The sequence below is a fragment of the Protopterus annectens genome, chromosome 17.part0 (genome assembly GCF_019279795.1).
Source record: "Protopterus annectens isolate FY-2018-M chromosome 17.part0, PAN1.0, whole genome shotgun sequence".
In the NCBI taxonomy this organism is placed as follows: Eukaryota; Metazoa; Chordata; order Ceratodontiformes; family Protopteridae; genus Protopterus; species Protopterus annectens.
Window position 1 is genome coordinate 608967049 of NC_056751.1, and position 19227 is coordinate 608986275.

The window sequence follows — 19227 nt, forward strand, 5'->3', positions numbered from 1 at the left end:
AGTTTCAACAGGTAATGCATTAGTTGCATCCGGCTTCCTGGATTTAAGTAGATTGTTAATGGAGTTCCAGCAGTATTTGTGACTGATTTAGGATGGATGTTGTAGGCAAATCATTACTGAGGGATATGGGATTTAAGTTTAGCCCGCTATACTGAGCCATTTAATTTGTATGTATTGAATGAAAATGATTGCTAGACATCTGTTCTTGGCTAGAGAAAATTGTGCTTTAAAGTAAAGTACTCTTCATTTCTATGTCGTCTATATTATAAAACATATATAAACATATGGAGTATTCAGAAAGACCCATAGCATTTTCTTTTCATCTTAAACAGCACGGCGGAATTAGTACAATGTGGCTTGATGTTGATTCCATTTGCATGAGGTCTGGCATAGTGCACATTGTTATTTTTGTGAAACAGCTGGATAGTAAAGCATCAGGGATACAATAATATCAGTAGTTATACGTTCAGCATGACCACAATATGCTTTGTCATGTGCCTATATTGAAAGTGTCAGTCAGATGCTTTACCCAATGCTCCACCGATTCACACTAATAGCTGCAATATGGGCACAAAGAGCCACCCATACAAGCCCAACACACCCGAGTGTGAAGCCATATCATTATGTGATTGTTGAGTAAATGGATGGGTAGTAAAGTCAGAAATGGGGAGCACCAAACAGTGGGAAACATTAAAGTCCAACATGAAGGCAAAATAAACACAGGGGAAGAAGGGCATTTTTTTCTTTAGGAAAGGTACTAATTTTTTTAATTTTTAAGAAGGCTCTAGAGGAAACAGTGCTGTGCTAATTACTTATAAAAGTAATAATTTACTATTACTAGTTACTTTTCAGTGAAAGTAATATATTACTATTACTTTTAGTTTTCTAAAAAAGTAATACATTACTATTACTAGTTATTAACTAATGTGTTACTTTTACCTAAGTATAGTTTATCAATTATAATATTGAGATTTACTCACACAAGTAAGCACATGCATATAAATGTATTATTAAAGTTGCATACACAATGTTACAATGATGATAAATAGCATTTAACAGTTGAGAAACTCCAGCAGACAAATCTTTACAGCTTTGCAGCACAGTGGTGCAGCGGTTAGTGTTATCACCTCACAGTAAGAGGTTCTCTGGTTCAATTCTCAGCTGGGTTGCCTTCTGTGTGAAGTCTGCATGTCCTTCCTGTGTTTGCATGGATTTACTCTCACTTTCCCAAGACATACTACTGATGGACTGGACATTCTAAAATGGCCCTAGGTGTGAGTGTGTGCCTTCTGGAGAAGGTTGGGCACTGGACTGGCAACTTGATACTGTAAAACTCACCTGCCACCTTTTCTGCAGACTGATGATCTGCTGTGGAGAAAGGAGAAGAAGATGACTAGTCTTTATAGCTACAAGGTCACAAATAATAATTAAACCAAACCATACATAGCCACCAGCACAAGACCTAAAAAACTATCACATTTTGTCTATTTTCAGTAACTAAAAATCAAAACCCAAAAAGAATTTTAAAAAGAACATAAAAAATTGTCAAGACAGAAGTTGGTTGATCATAGCTCTACCTGAAGAGTTCTGGTTCCTGCAGTGGGTTGGGGTGTTGGGTGTTAAACCAATGAGTGGTGAGTTTGATTCTGATTGATGGCAGTATGGAGAACCAATACCACTTATTATACGGCAAGGTAAGTATACTATCTCTGGCAGGCTAGAATTGTCCCAGTGTTAGGGGGGTGCTTAATGGGTTAGAGCCCAGCAGTACCAGGGCAGGGCCAGATTCTGGTCATCATTAGCTTTCACCTCCTTGCAGTGCTAAAAAAATGAAGTAAATTATACTACAAACTAGTTCTAATGATTTATTATGAATCATACTTCTCAACATGTAGACATCAAAAATCTGGACAAAGGCCCATGAAAAGCAGGTACAACTGGTCAAAAATCTGTATGCTTATCAGCATAAAATTTGCATGTATAATAATATAACTCTACCCACTCCAATGGGATTGTGGGATACCAACATTCAAATAATTGTGTATATGTTCCTCAATATAACATTAACTTTGAAAATATGCATTCATATATAAACACCAGTTAAAGTTCCTTTACAGCATTAACAAAAAAATCTTAAGGTAAGTAGTGGAATGTAAAACACTTTGTATTCTACTTTCTGCCCTACCACACTTCTAGCATATACACATGGATGTCACATTAGCTGCACCCTTACAGAAATTCATTAAAATAACATACATCAGTAATTTTAGCATATATAAAAGAACAATAATCTTAATATGAAACTAAAGTCTGTCATAACAAACATTGGTATAACAAGCCACTGTTGTTGTCAAAATGTGGGTATCAAGTCAATCTGATCAATGGATAAAATAAATCTGATTCAGAAACCTTCTGCTGTTGTAGGTTTGTAAATACCAATGTGCATTAGTAGGTTTTGTAAACAAATCTGGTAGCTGCCAATTCTAGACACTAACTCCTACCTCTAACTGTCGCCAAAAGGCAGGGCACTGGTGAACTGACAATCCTCCACATTGTCTGTGAGTATATATAATATGACATATGTGTGTGTGTGTGTGTGTGTGTGTGTGTGTGTGTGTGTGTGCCTCTTATAGATTGGCACTGTACCCATTATTTGTTTGTCTTCCTTACACCCACTGCTTGCTATAAGGGGCTCCTGCTCCCTCATAGCATTGAATTGGTTAAATTAAATATCAGAGAATGACTGAATAAAACAGTAAAGTAATATTTCTGGAATGTATAAAATAACTGAATTGTAAAGCAGTAGTGTTGTACTCATATCTGTAGAAGCTGTAGCAGTATTGTTCTTTAAGAGTACAGCAATGTGTGCTTAAAATACCACGTTAAAAATATTGTAAAAAGTTTCACAGTGGAATGTGATGCACTGTTAAATGTTTTGTTTTATTAAGCAGCACAAATAATGACACATACATGTAATGAAACAGCTGTGATCAACACTGAAACATGTGATGGCAAACATTTGTTTGATAAGATATGTATACCAGCATCAGGAATGTGTTATCTTGGTGAATTAAATGTATTCTGTGGTACGGTTATCTCAGACTTAAAATAATTAAGTGGCATGGGTGTGGAGAAGGCCCTTGTTGTCTGCAGCATTCATCTTTAATAACTGCATCACTTAATGTTTAACGTAACTTCAAAACAATACAAAGTAACATTTTTTTTAATTTAAAACATAATAAATGGGTACTTTCTAAATTCTGCAGTACCATACCTCTCAATCTCGTAGTACAAGAAATCTGGTCAAACACTAGCATAATGGGAGAACAAAGGCCCAAAAATAGGGACACAATTTAAAATATTGCTCTTATAAACTTAGAAGGCTGATAGAATTACAGGATTTGTGTTAGTATGCATTTTATGAAGGATATGAAGTTTGAAACTCATATATATGTTATTATTTAGTGATTTCAGTCCTCCGTGATTTACCAGAAAACCACAAGTTTTATGAGAAAGAGACCAAACTATGAGGCTGAATCTGGACTGTTGAGAGGCATGCTACACACACACATACACACACACACACACACACACACACACACACACACACACACACACACACACACACACACACACACACACACACACACACACACACACACACACACACACACACACACACACCTTCTCTCTGCTCTTTCACACACACACACACACACACACACACACACACACACACACACACACACACACACACACCTTCTCTCTGCTCTTTCACATATACACATACTCTCACACACACACACACACACACACACACACACACACACACACACACACACACACACACACACACACACACACACACACACACGCATGCAGTCTCTCTCCTACAGAAAAACAAATCGCCAGTTTAACTAACACACATAATCGTACAATCGTACACTTATACATTTACTCACACATACCTCAGCATGGCTAGTTTAAATTCTGCATAAGTGGAGACTGAGGTTCCATCCATAGCACGCATTAGTAGTCACACTAAAGTTGAAGTTGCCGCCTTTCAGTCTTAAAGCAGAAATTAAGTGCTGGATTTAATGGGGACCGCTTTTACTATTTATTAATGTTGTGACTTAAGATACCTAGTATTTACAAACTTTAATTATAGCACGTACGCTTGTAGAGGACAGTTAAAATATTTTCCTATTCTACTCATGGAGTTATTAACTTGCAGCTACTCTATTATGACCAGGAGATAATGCATGACTCTGTAGTTTGTAAAACCTGCACAAGCTGCACTTATGTTAGTTTAATGCAACACCACACTTACACAGAATTCTGTGTTTACATCAGTCAAGTACAGCTCTAATTATTATTATTAGTTGACTATGGTGTATTACGCTTTCTCGAAAATGTTTTCATTCTTGATATCCATCAGAAAATGCACACTAATGTAAAACGTATCATTCTAAAACCGTTGTAAGTTTATAAGCAGCTTATTGAAAATTTGTTCCAGATTTCAGACCATTGCCCTCCTCCACACATTATGTTTGGCTAATGGCTATATTTAAACATTTTTTGTGTTGAGATGCTTAGTGGTATAAGAATTATGTGGGCTACTGGCTCTTAAACTGCATTTCTTTACATCGGGGAAGCATTTGAAACACAAACTCACTAGCATGACATCCACCTTACAAACAGCAAGATAATATGTGATCGTACCTACCAATTATTCCTTATTTTGCCTTCATTTTTTACCCTGCCTCTGGCAAATGTTGATTTTCTGTTAAATTGCTGAGGGTTTCAACAACTCAGTATATCTTATTGTTCAAAATGCATACTGACACAAAATCTGTAAGTGAATTTTATTAATAGATGCCTGAATCTGAATCCTTTTACCCCTCCTCCGGTATTATCTATATGTGGGTCATGAAATCAATGACATGGGCAGTTGTTCCTCTAGTCAGTAAGGATTAGCAAATGGTCCTGCTTAAAGGAGAAGATGCCACCATCAGGGGTGTTTTTTTAATTAAAGCTTCTTAAAAGTGGGATGTTTCTGGTGCCCTTGTTTGCACACCAAAATCAGGATTTAAGGGGGCCTATCGGAAATTTGTTGCACCCTATTATTTTGAGCCCAAAACCAGGAAATGTTGAGGAATTTGGTACAGTTAAGAGGTATGTTATGAATGCTACATGCTATGAGTTGTTCCAACATTATGCTGTAATTTTTTATCCAATTTTTTCCATGCCACCCTTGCCTACTACTCACAGACATTGCAGTCATAACTGAAACCTGGCTAAAGCCCCACATCAAAGACTCTGAAATTACTACAAATGGTTACAATATTATAAGTCAGGACAGGATAAACAAACATGGTGGGGGGTGCAGCAGTTATGTTTAAAGAACCACTTAATCTAGAAAAACTAGACTGTTCCCCACCAGACATCTCTCATGCTGAACTCCTTATCACTCACCTCCTAACTAATCCTCACAAATCCATTAACATCATAGCATCTACCTACCACCAGGCAACAACCTGCACAACCACCAGGCAACAACCTGCACAGCATAGAATGCCTCCTCTCCTGGTCATCTAGCCATCTCCCCACCACCAGGCAACAACCTGAACAACATAGAATCCCTCCTATCCTGGTCATCATAGCCATCTACCTACCACCAGGCAACAACCTGCACAACATAGAATCCTTTCTATCCTGCTCATCTTTTTCTCTGTCCCAAGGAACCATCATTGTAGGTGATTTCAACCTAGACTGGTTCTCCGTCTCCTCCGACTCCCCAACCTCATTTATAAACTTATACAACTTCACCCAAATTATTAACTACCCCACCTGCATTGACAAGCACTGCAATAAAAAATCACTTCTAGACTGGATTTTAACCAAAAAACCAAACCACGGGTAACAGGCAGGATGTCTAACAGTCTCGCTAAGTGACCATGCCCCTATATTTCTAGTCAGAAAAATTTGTCAAAAAAAAAAAGAAACAGCTACCACGGCTTTCTAAAGAAACAAAACAACTAATGAAGCCAAGAGATAAGGCCTAGTCACTATATCATATGACCAAAAATAACAAAGATTTCACCCTTTACAAGCAACTTAGAAACCATGCTAAGAAAAACATCATCAAGGATAAAAGAACCTGTTTCCTCAACTGCCAACAAAAATACCAGTGAAATCCACAAAACTTCTGGCAGAATATCAACCACCTCCTTAACCCTGGTAAAACCCCTACACCTGCCCCCGTCACTACTATCTCATCTGTGCCCTTAGCCTCACAATTCCATTCCCACTTCATAAACTAAAATCAAACCCACCAATAAGACCAAACTGCTAGGGATAACCATAGATGACTCACTAAAATTTGATAAACACATCTATCTGACCATCAAAAAAAATCCACTCTAAACTAGGTGCTCTATACAGGATTAAACCTTACCTTACACAATAAGCTAGACTGGCGACTGCAAGATCTGACTTGCTATCCACCCTCCTGTACTGCTCTGAGGTCTTTACTAAACTATCAAAAACTGACCTAAATAAACTAGACTCCTGCTATAACAGAATAGCTGAGTTTGTCACCAACCAGCCCCACAGAACACACCACTGCACTGTTCTCCAACAGTTCAACTGGCTAAAACTTCCCAACCTATTATTACTAAAACAACTTTCACTTGCTCATAAAATCATATTCAACCCTGCTGACTGCTCAGCGCTATCAAACCTAGTCCAGCTAAGCAAACATAGACTCCTCAGGTCATCCAACAAACTAATGCTAAAAGTAGCCCAGTCTAACAGCTATCATGGAGACTCCCTCTACTCCCATAAAGTAGCCAAAGATTAGAACACCCTTCCTCAAGCGATAACTAAAAACCCAACCCATCCACATTTAAAACTGCCCTGAAAGGCTATATAAATGATAACTGGCTATGCCCCTGTACTGCTCCCAACTAATATTCTTCCTATTTTTTTCCCACTCATCTCATACGTTAGCCAAATAGTGCTGATCCCACATAGGGCTATCCCACTATCTGTCTTTTCTTTATTAGTCTTTGCTCCTTCAGATGACCTCATTTGTAAAAGTACATGACCAAATTTGGTCTTTCAGAAGTGACTCACCTTGTATAGCTACATGATTTATGTACGTCATATATATATATATATATATATATATATATATATATATATATATATATATATATATATATATTGTAAAAACAAAAAAGGGAAAAAAATCCTGTATGCCTGAAGCATGCATGTTTATATTGTATTTTGTTATTATATGTTGCTATATTATTTTTGTTAAGCTCATTTACATATTATTAGCATTGTACTACTTAAACTAAGTTTACTGCTTGTACCTTAATAATGTTCTTTTTGTTGTAATTTTCTCACAGGGTCTCTGCTGAAAACGTTTTTTTTTTCTACCCAGATGGACACTACCCAGTTAACAAATATAAATAAATAAAATAAAAATAAATTGCTCCTTCAAAGACTGTATTACCTCCTAACATCTGATTACTATCCATACTATCCAGGCCCCTGGATGTTTTCTATCGCTCTTTGGGGGGCAATATCACCCAAATTGAGAACCACTGGTTTAAGCAAAGGTAACTCAAAAGTAACTCTCATTTAATTTACTAGTTACTAAAAAAAGTAATATATTACTATTACGTTATTACTATTTGATAAAGTAACTAGTTATATATTACTAGTTACTAGAAACTGTAATATATTACAGTAATATATTACATATTGTAATTTATTACTCCCATCACTGAGGGGAAAGTAATAAGGAGTAGGTCTGGGGAAGAAGGCAGGTATAGTGTAGGAAGTAGGGAAACAGTCAACAATACAATGCAGACTTACAGAGTGTGGAGAAGAGGTGAGGGGTGGGACTGAAAACAGCTTATGGGGAGTGTTACACAAGGAAAGGGAGAGCAATGGTGGGGAATAAGGAGTAGTACAGAGTGCCTGCCTGGCTGATTCACGCTTATGGGGAGTGTTACATAAGGAAAGGGAGAGCAATGGTGGGGAATAAGGAGAAGTACAGAGTGCCTGCCTGGCTGATTCAGGCTTATGTGGAGTGTTACATAAGGAAAGGGAGAGCAATGGTGGGGAATAAGGAGTAGTACAGAGTGCCTGCCTGGCTGATTCAGGCTTATGGGGAGTGTTACTTAAGGAAAGGGAGAGCAATGGTGGGGAATAAGGAGTAGTACAGAGTGCCTGCCTGGCTGATTCAGGCTTATGGGGAGTGTTACATAAGGAAAGGGAGAGCAATGGTGGGGAATAAGGAGTAGTACAGAGTGCCTGCCTGGCTGATTCAGGCTTATGCGGAGTGTTACATAAGGAAAGGGAGAGCAATGGTGTGGAATAAGGAGTAGTACAGAGTGCCTGCCTGGCTGATTCAGGCTTATGGGGAGTGTTACTTAAGGAAAGGGAGAGCAATGGTGGGGAATAAAGAGTAGTACAAAGTGCCTGCCTGGCTGATTCAGGCTTATAGGGAGTGTTACATAAGGAAAGGGAGAGCAATGGTGGGGAATAAGGAGTAGTACAGAGTGCCTGCCTGGCTGATTCAGGCTTATGGGGAGTGTTACATAAGGAAAGGGAGAGCAATGGTGGGGAATAAGGAGTAGTACAGAATGTCTGCCTGGCTGATTCACGCTTATGGGGAATGTTACACAAGGAAGGGGAGAGCAATGGTGGGGAATAAGGAGTAGTACAGAGTGCCTGCCTGATTCAGAGTGGAGCCTCACAGATGCCATGCAGACATCATGGATGCAGTATACAGATGTGTGAATTTATCAACAGCACAAGCAGATGTTCTAGGATACCATTGCAGGTGTCCAGCTACAGGCTCATCCTGATCACCATCAACTGATTCTTCTGCTGCCATGTAACTGATATTTCCCCTCTGGAACACTCTGAAGGCCACCACAGAAGCAATCAGTCAGCACCTTAAGATCATTTCCAATACCTTCATGTCCTAGGCTAGACAATTGTTGGTGGAACTCAGAAAGTTATCCATGAAACCAGCTATAGAGACCAGTTGGGAAAATAGGAAGAGGCAGATGAACAGTATGGAAAAAAATGAGATCAACAGGATATTAGGTTACATCTTTCACATAGCTCCAAAGTAAGGAAGAAAAAGAGAGAGACAGAAAGACAGAGAGTGTGGAGCAGTCAAGAAGGTGCACAGGCCATCAACCTGTTAGGAAACAGAGTTCGGGCAAAATCTATCTTTGACTAAAGGTAATGTTTGACTGTAGGTAAGGTTTACTATGAAGCAGATACCATGGAGAGTTAGATGTGCAATATGCTAAATACTTCATAAAGCTTCTTGACTTGGAAGTAGTGAAGTTAAGAGCCAAAGTGGTGGTGTCAGTCCACACAACATGGGAGTTCCACGTGGATACAGTGTAGGAGTTCTGTGCGGTGGTTCTATATTAGTGGGGCAGGACCATCATTTATAGCAATAGTAAGCACTCTTCAAGAAAAATCTTGATGATTAGACAGGGAATAGGAAATTCACCCCAGGGATCACCTCTGTGGCTCTGCTGGACATGGGGCACAGGAAAATAATTTTCTTGGGTGGCAAAAGCCAGGGTACCTTTTTGGCTAGGCTTGTATAGGCCCTAGGGCCGATAAACTAGTACCTACTTATTTGTCCTAGATTCCATAGCAGTGGTCACAAAGGAAGTGGGTAGGACTCCAGACAGCCACAGAATTAAAGAGCATACAGGATTAGACATCAGTGAGCTTTCACAGAAAAGAGGGTCATGGGAGACTATTGGAACACATACACACAGGAAGTACATGCAAACTCCACACAGAAAGAATCCTATACTCAACCAGAGAGCCAAGTACTGGCAGATGGTGACACTATTTGCTGCACCACTGTGACAATGATCAGTTGTTATCTCCCACATCCTGCCCTTACTACCATAGACATCCATTTACTGGGTACAATATTTGATTATGATGAAAAGTGAAAACAAATTATGGCCAACTTGCTGCTTTTAGATGCACTGAATCCACCCCCACCACCTTCGTAATTTCCATCATGCATAATATACATACCCATTGTTTACTGCCACTTTATTGAGTGTGAACACCTTAGATATCTGATTGTGTTTAAAACAGTCACAATAAAGTATTTCAACTGGCATTATCTCTCATCTTTTACATCCAGAGTTTCAGACAAAACGAAAAATAATTATCAATGAAAAAGTATAAGTTTAGAGACACTTTAGTTAAATGCAGGTAATATTAACTTAAATCTTTTCAAAATGATTTCTAATTTTATGAGGGATGGTCTTTGAAAATGGTGATATGTGGTTCACCTGTCTATTACAATGGGCGCCTTTCCTACACTGTTTGCTTGCCAGCTGTAGCAGAAGGCAACCAGTATTTGTGGTAATCCCCAAAACAAAGTCAATAAGGCAATTTACCCCGGAATCTTGTTATAGGGGATTCCATTTTATGACACACAGATACCCCACTCACCAGACTGGACAAGGAGAACATTGTGGTCAGTTGCTTTTCTGGAGCCAGGATTTGCAACATTACATATGTACACAAGTCTTTGCACTACAAGTATCAGTTTGATTCTATCCTAGAACATGTGGGCGTAAATGACCTAGGATATATTTTATTTTATTTTATTTGACATTTGTTAACATGGTTGGGCAGACTAGGCTGCAGAGCCCTTTTTCAGCAGAAACCTGAGGAGAAAAGCTCCACAGATAGAAAAATACAAAAACAAAAACATCATACATATTAACATACAAATGTATAAATACAGGCAAAAGAAAATATAACTTATAAATTAATGTGTTAGAATACAGGAGTAATAGTGAGGTTTCAAACAGACAATGGTACATATTAACTATATAAAATTTAATATAAAAAGTTAGATTCCATCTAACAATTACCATCAGAGAGAAATTTGTGGTTGGTAGAATATCATAAGTACCTAAAAACAGTAGTTGTGGTAAAGTGAAAGAGCTGCGAATGAAAGTGGAAGAGGAGAGGGAGTAGTTTAGGTGGGTGTGTGACAAGGACAGGTCCAGGATTTAATAAACAGGTCCTTTAGAAGTTTTTTGAAGTTGAGGAAGTTGCTGTTTGTTCTTAGAAAAAGAGGAAGTTTGTTCCAGGCAGTGGCAACAGAGTGGCTATATAAAAGCTTGCTAATATTTTTATTAGGTTTGTCGATGTCTTAGAGGTGTAGGCATGTGCTGCTTATGTTATGCTTTGGAGAGTAGGGATTGATGAGGCAGTGAGGGCAGGACAGCAGGATTGATTTAAGAGAGAGTGTGTGAGGTGGAGTTGGGGAAAAGGAGTTGGTTACGGAGTTCAAGCCATTGTAGGGTTTTTAAAGCTGTGCAGTGGTGAGAGCAATAGGGAAGGTTGGCAGGGAATCTGGCTATTTTGTTATAAGTAGTTTCAAGTTTAGCTAATAGAGTGGTTTGAATATTGGTGAGAATAGGGTCCACATAAAGTAAGGTTGGGAGAAGGAAAGTCTGTTGTAGAAAATGTTTAGCGCTCTTAGTGAAGTATTTTTATATCTGTATAAGAGACCGAGTTTTTGGTGGGTCTTTCTGATGGCTTGCTGGATATGTATGTCAAACTTTAGTTGGTCATCTATGGTTACATCAAGAAGTTTAGTATGTGGTTCTACAGAGACAAGTGTATTATTAGGAGAAGATAATGTGAAGGTAATGTTGCTGTAGAGATTTGGGGAGGAAGAGTAAAAGTTTTGTTTTTTTTAGGATTGAGAAGTAGTTGATTATTGGTCAGCCATTTTCACCTGAAAAAAAAGGAAATCTTGAGTAAGAGCAAGGAAGGTTATCAGAGCACGAGATAATAGTGGAGTGGCTGGCGTATTGTATTAGTGAGGAGTTTTGACAGGAAGTGTGTAGCTTATTTGTAAAGATATTAACAAGGAGAGGTCCAAGGACTGACCCTTGGGGGACACCTGTCTGAACTGGGAGGAAGGCAGAGAAGGTGGAAAGCCATTTCATGGATTGTATTCTGTTGGAGAGGTAACTGGAGAACCATAGTACAGTAGAAGAGGAGATGTTAAGGGAAGAAAGTTTTGAGAGAAGTAGGGTATGGGAAATGGTGTCAAAGGCTTTAGATAGGTGAAGGAAGAGGCATGAAACTAGTTTGTTATTGTCCCGTGCTTTGGCGATCGACTGTGTAAACGAAATGAGAGCTGTAGAGGTGCTGTGGTGAGGACAGAAACCATGTTGTTGGGAGTTAACAGGTTGTCTTGTATGATGTGTTTAAGAAACTGGCTATGAATACATTTTTCTAGAATTTTGGATCAAGGGGATAGTATGGCGATAGGTCTGTAGCTGGTTGGTTCAGTTGAATTGCCACCTTTGTGGAAGAGTATGACATAGGATTTTTTTCCAGATGTCAGGGACTGTGTTCTCTTGAATTGACCTGTTTACTAATATGGAGACTGGATGTGGAACAGAGTTAGCTGCAAGTTTAAGGAATAGAAGAGGTAATTTGTCAGCAGAGGAGGAACAGGTTTTAAGTTTAGTAAGAAGAGATTTGATGTATACAGTAGGGACAGGTTTAAGACAGAACTGGGTGAAATTGATAGAGGGAAAGGAATCAGAAGAGGAGAGGGAGGTGTTGTCAGGTTTAGTTAAGTTTTATAGAGTTGATGAAGAAGAAATTAAGAAAGGAATCAATGTCTGTTGGGGAGCTGTTAGGACAGGGGTTGGGGTAGAATGGTTGTCTGCATGTAAATGTTTGTTGATACTATTCCAAAAACTTTTTAGGGTTGGAGTTGGGGTTGTCTCATGGTTTTTGATAGTATTGTTTTTTTTTTTCCAGATCAACTTGTTTCTTGGTTAAGTTTGTAAGTTCTCTGTAGGTTTGGAGATGGCAGTGGGAGTTTAATTTTTCCAGGTTTTCCAGGCACTGTTGCATTTAAGCATTAGTTTATGGGTTGATTGGGTTAACCATGGAGCAAAGTTTTGTTTTTGTTCTTATTTTTCTAGTGGGGGCTAAGGAGTTTAGGATATTCAGGAAGGCGTCATTAAATTTTTGACAGCTTCATTGAGAGGGAGGGCATAAAGAAAGGACCTATGATCCTATGCAATGAGCAATATAGTTAATTGAGGAGAGAAGATTATTGAAGGCATCTGGGCAGAAATTAGAGAGGTTATGGTGAGGTTTCAGCAGCTGAGGTGAGTGTCGTATCATGTGGGTAGGGAGATGGTCACTGAGACAGTCAGGTAGATTGTGATAAAGATTTAGGTTAGAGGTGAGGATCCAGTCAAGGGCACTGCTGTTATTTGTGTGTTTATTCATGCGGTTGGGAAAGGTGATGGGTTCAGAGAATCCAAAGAGATTGATGCTAGTACTGGAAGAGTAGGAATTAAGGGAGATCCAGTCAATATTGACATCAACTAGGATGATAGTTTTCTAAGAGATGTTTTGAGATGGCCAGGAGAGACAGTCTACAAGGGTATGGATGTTGTTGCCGTGTAGGATATTAATTGTTACTATGGCAAGGTTTTTGTGATCATTTAGTTTACAGTTAGCAATAAGAATTTCAGCTTGATGGAAATTGGAAGGAGAAGTAGGTAGAGGATAGAGAGAAAGTTTGTCACAGTTTACAATAACAACGTCATCACCTCATTTCTTGTGCCAGTCGAGGCAGATGATGTTGTAACCAGGGTAAGGATTTCAGAGTCTGTAATACAGGGTTGTAACCTTGTTTCTGAGAAGGTAAAGATGTCAGGGCTGAAAAGGGCATATATCTCTCTGGAATATATGAAGGCAGACATTATGGAATGTGTTTCAGACTGGTCTGTGCCTTACAATGAGCAGCATTTTACCTTCACCAAGGATGATGCCACAGTATGAACAAAAAAATGATTGACTTTAAAATTGACATAGCTTCTGGTGCCAATCAGGGAAGATTCAGTATTTAGTAGCCTGGAAGGATATGGTCAAAAGACCACTTTTCTTTGCCAAGGATGGCCTACACCTGTTTCTCTGGGTTTCTGGACTTTGGCAATGCTTAAAAAGGCTGTAAAAGGGCTGATTCAGTTTTCACTAATGTGACATACCTACCAACATAGCAAATAAAACTCAAAGGAACCTAAAGGTGTAACTGTTCCATTCTAGGACCCTTAACAAGAAACTCCACACCCTACATACTCTGCTCACTGTGAAGAATATAGACAACAATGCCATTACCAAAAATGGCTTAAAGATGCAGAAATTTCTCTGGCAGTACAAGGCTACAGTGCCTTCCATACATTGAGACCGTCAGCTGCACAGTTAGGGACTAAAATTGGAGGGATCTCAATCTACATTAGCAACAAGTATACCTCAAGGTTAATCTGCATGCAAATCACCCTAGAGAGAGTCCCTTAGCAAGCTATAGATCACTATCTATGTCACAGGAATCTCACAACTCTTAGTTATACTTAATGGAGGCACTTTGCATCTAAACACTCTATTCATGGGAGACCTTAATTAACTCTCTATAGACTGGGAAGCATACACTGCCTCTAGCTTGCAGCCACAATGTTTCCTGAACTTTATTAATACAAATGCCCTTGATCAATTAGTGTGCACTCCATTCAGAGGTTCAAACATACTCGGCCTAGTTCTCACCAATATGGAAGAGCTCTGTACCCCCCCCCACACACACACACACACACACACACACACTCACACACACACTATATCTCATCCTCAGCAGTGAGGTCAGATCACAAAGCTGTCTCCTTTAAAATGACAATCATCTTGGACACCCGGGCAAAACTTGTGACAGTTAGGAACTATTCTAAAGTAAACTACAGCCTATTAAGTGACAGTTTGTCAAAATTCACTGTCCCAATTAACCCCAAATTCACAACAGCATGTGTAGAATTGTTCACAGAAACACTGTACAAACGTAAATGGCTGCATAGAGACTGCTGTACCTATCAGAAATAAGCCCAAAACAAACCACACTGGTGAACTCCTAATCTTAACAGGGTATGTAACAAAAGGAAAAAGTCTTGGCCAAAATCAGAAAGAGAAACTCATAAAGAAAAGAGATAACTAATTAAACTAAAAAGGAAACTAAGAGGACTAATAAAATCCAACTAAGCCAATTATGAGGTCAAGAGAACCTCACAGGCTTAAGGCAACTACAATGCCTACTACATTATTTTGGAAACCTCAAACGTAACATCCAGCAGTGTGCAGAACTGATAGTAAATGCCACCACTTTCTCTGAGTGACAGTGAATCTACAGGCTGATAATTTCACCTCAATCTTGAGTTAGATATGAAGGCATTCCAACTGATGTGGAATAGTACAAGAGTCATACAGTGAGCAAAATTACAGTTCTTAAAACTGCCAGTTGAAAAGAATCTTCCAAGGGCCAGACATGGTGCTATATCTGAAGGGAAAGATCTAGACAATATATAAGAAACATGTCTATCTGGTCATAAATTATCCCTTAGTTGATCTTAGACAAGACAAATAATAGTAAAGCAAATGAGAAGCATAGGAATTTTAGAAAGAATTGGATGGCATCCAGTTTAATACCAGTCAGATGGAGTCACCTAATCAATATGAACCCGGATCTGTTTAAATTATCTAAAATAATGATTCCCCAGGATCTTAATGGTAAATCAGATAGTCAAGTCAAAGAAGTTATAAAAAGTGGTATGTGCATTCTTCTGGGGTCACTTAGGAATATTAGAATTTCAGAAGTAGGGAATGAGTAAACAAACAAGCGAACGAAAGCATGAATAAATGCATATACTTGCATAAAATTAAATACAACAAAATTAAATTAGAAATGAGAGAAGGTATAAGGAGCTGTCTCCTGCTCCTGCATAGGGTGAACAGGTCAAAGTCCTTGTAAAATTAGAAATGTGCCTGGTGGTTTGAAAGTTTGGAATGGTGGGGGTTGAGGGTGCTGTAGGTTATGTTCCCTATGCTAGGAGAGAGGACAAAACTATACCTTCCACAGTATTTACATAATATAGAAAGGCTATTTCTGTGTTCTTCCTTAGTAAAGATGACTAATGATTATCAAATGAGAACATTATGGGATAAATATAATCAGTGTATATCAGAAACTGAAGAGGGTATGTCAGTGATTTGTTCCCCTCAAGTTTACACTAAGTGAATATTTTTCAAAGCTCTTGCAGGCCTAGATGTAATTTTCAGACATCCAAACTGAAAAAAAAGAATTAATTATACTTGGATTATTTTTACAAAACAAGTTTGACAAGGCTAATGTCTTCTTAGGGAAACAGTTCTGAGTTACTTTACTTGATGGAATTGTTTGAAAACAAATCTTGGATTATATCTTTAGTAGTGAATAGAGACAAATCATGTGACTGTTTGGCAATAATTATCTGACTGCTTATGAAATGTTGGCTATGTAAATACATATAAACAGATTCATTTTGATAATGATACTGATTAAATGGATATATCTCTCAGTAAATGTTAACTTTTTCACTTGCCAGTTAAAATATTTTGTCAAACATAGAATGGTACATATGTGTGTTTTAAGACAAAATAGTTAGTCCAGATTATTTACTTATGTATTGTTTTGTTTACCAGGAAAGTCAACCTGAGTATGGGACCTCTTTTCAGCCAAGGCCAGAGAGAAAATCTACAATACAGGTTTTACAATTAATTACAATTTCAGTAAGAAAAAAACACACAATGGTGCAATAAGAGCCCAATAAAATGCACATAATTGAGCAGCTGACAAAATAACGTAACATGTTGTAGTAGGCACACAAGTAAATAAAACACCTGAACAACAGATAACATGTAATTTGAGACATTTAAAAATAAATAGCATTTAAGAAGTGGAAAATGTACACTGGATCAATAGCAATGGCAAATACAAGTGACGCAAGTTACATCATAGAGCATATTGAATAAAAGGAGAAATGCAGCAGAGATGAGATACTGTGTAAGGTGGAATAAAAGGAGAAAAAGCCGCAGAGAGATAACCATTTGAAATGTTGGGACCTATTAGAGCGAGTTCCAAAATACTGGGATGAATGGCCAAAAAATCAGACTTACATACATTGTTAGGGATGCCATTTCTCTGAATATTCCCTTTTTCCCAAGGTATAGTGATCTCAGAGTTGGTATATATAAGTTTGTGAGATATGGGGGCTTTCCTTGTACATGGGGGGTGTAGGATTTTCAAAATTCACATTTCTCCTGTATTTTCAGTCGTTTTTTTTCATCTTGTCAGCACTCAGCATTTCATGAGCTGACATCTGTATAGGGAGCCCAGCAGTGAAAAGATAATGTCTAAGGTGGAAAAGAAGGGAAAAAAGAAGCAAAGATGGGATGGTGTGTAAGACAGAATAGGCGGAGAGAGAAACCAGCAGAGATGGGTTATGATATACGTGACGGGAAGAGATTAGTAGGAAAGGAAGTTAGCCTACAGGACATGGGGAGAGTGGTTGGGAAAGGTTGGATAAAGAGTGCAATATTCAACCAGGAGGGGAACAAAGATAGAGCCAGGGGTTATTGGATATACCTTTTGCTGTCTTTTGCAGAACTTTAAGGAGAAGCCTTGTCTAAGACAAAGTGAAATTGTATTAATGCAAAATCGCAATCGGTATAAATGCAGTATGAGGAGTCTGACTTTATTTTGTTAGTTTCTGAATGTAATGTACAAAGCTGGTGGTAGAAAGTTGGTTTGTTTGTGTGTGTGCGCATGTGCATTCACACATGTGCATGTTGTTTGTGTGTGTACATGTTTGTGTGTGTCTTCTCTCCCACAGCCGGGGACTTGAGTGACATATAGCTCGAATACACTGCTGCTCATGTACAAATTTAAATATGACTTCAGTATGGTGTAGCTGCCATACTGAGAGAAAGAATCTTCTGCACCTTGCCTGGATACAACTGCCATTAGAAGTGGCAGTGTAGGTTAGGAATTCAAGCAGTGATCAGTAAGAAGATTAAGGTTTATGGCCCATAAAGGGAGCTTTAGGGTTAGAGAGCTGGAGGGGAAGTTAGGTTAGGGAGTGACAGGGGAGTTTTGGGTAAAGGGGAGTCTAGGTTAAGAGCGTGGAAGTGGAGTTTTAGGTTTAGGGAGAGACTGGGCGTCTTCAGAGTTATCAAGGTGCTGTGGAGCTTATAATTAGATAGTAATTGGGGACTTTATGTTTAGATAGGGAGAGGTGAGTTTTAGGGTTAGAGTTAGGAAGTGAGTATTCAAGATATGGTTAGAGATCTGTTGGGAGTTTTAGGATTTGAGTTAGGGGTCTGCAAAGGCTATACACTTTAATATGTTTGGGTGGAAGGAAGGATGGATAATTAAGTAGCATAAGACTAGTGGCAGTTAGGAAACTTGGTGTTTAGAGCAAGTGTGCTGCAAGTAATTAGCACAAGACCAAATTTAGACGTGTGTGTGTGTGTGTGTGTGTGTGTGTGTGTGTGTGTGTGTGTGTGTGTGTGTGTGTGTGTGTGTGTGTGTGTGTGTGTGTGTGTGTGTAGATAGGTTAGAGAGATGTACATACATAATAAAGGGATACATAAGTACATCCACACACTGTCTCACACAGACATGTAATTAGGTTGCTCTAAGTATACCTGTGATATTGTTTTGGAAGGTAGCCAGAGAAAGATTATTCTTATGCTTCAGAAATAATTCACAATGATCTACTATAATTGGATAAAAATGATAGTTGGACAGGAAAGTACAGAATTTATTTATTTATTGAACATTTGCTCACTGGGAAAGTCCATGTTGAACAGAGGTCATTTTCAGCAGAAGCCCGGTGAAAAACACTCCAAATCCATGTCCTACTTACCATCATTTATATATATATATACATATGTGTGTGTGTGTGTGTGTGTGTGTGTGTGTGTGTGTGTGTATGTACGTATATATATATATATATATATATATATATATATATATATATATATATATATATATAGACACACACACACACACACACACACACATATATATATATATATATATATATATATATATATATATATATATATATAGGTGTGTGTATGAATTCCCTTCAAAACAACAAATTACTATAATGTTGACTCGCATAACAGTGAGACTTCAGCATAAATTTAAATGAATGAACTCCTGGGACAGAGCATTTAACCTCCATGAACCTAACAACTTGGCCACCATTGTAAACTTTGTCCTTTTCTTCATTGTAGTGC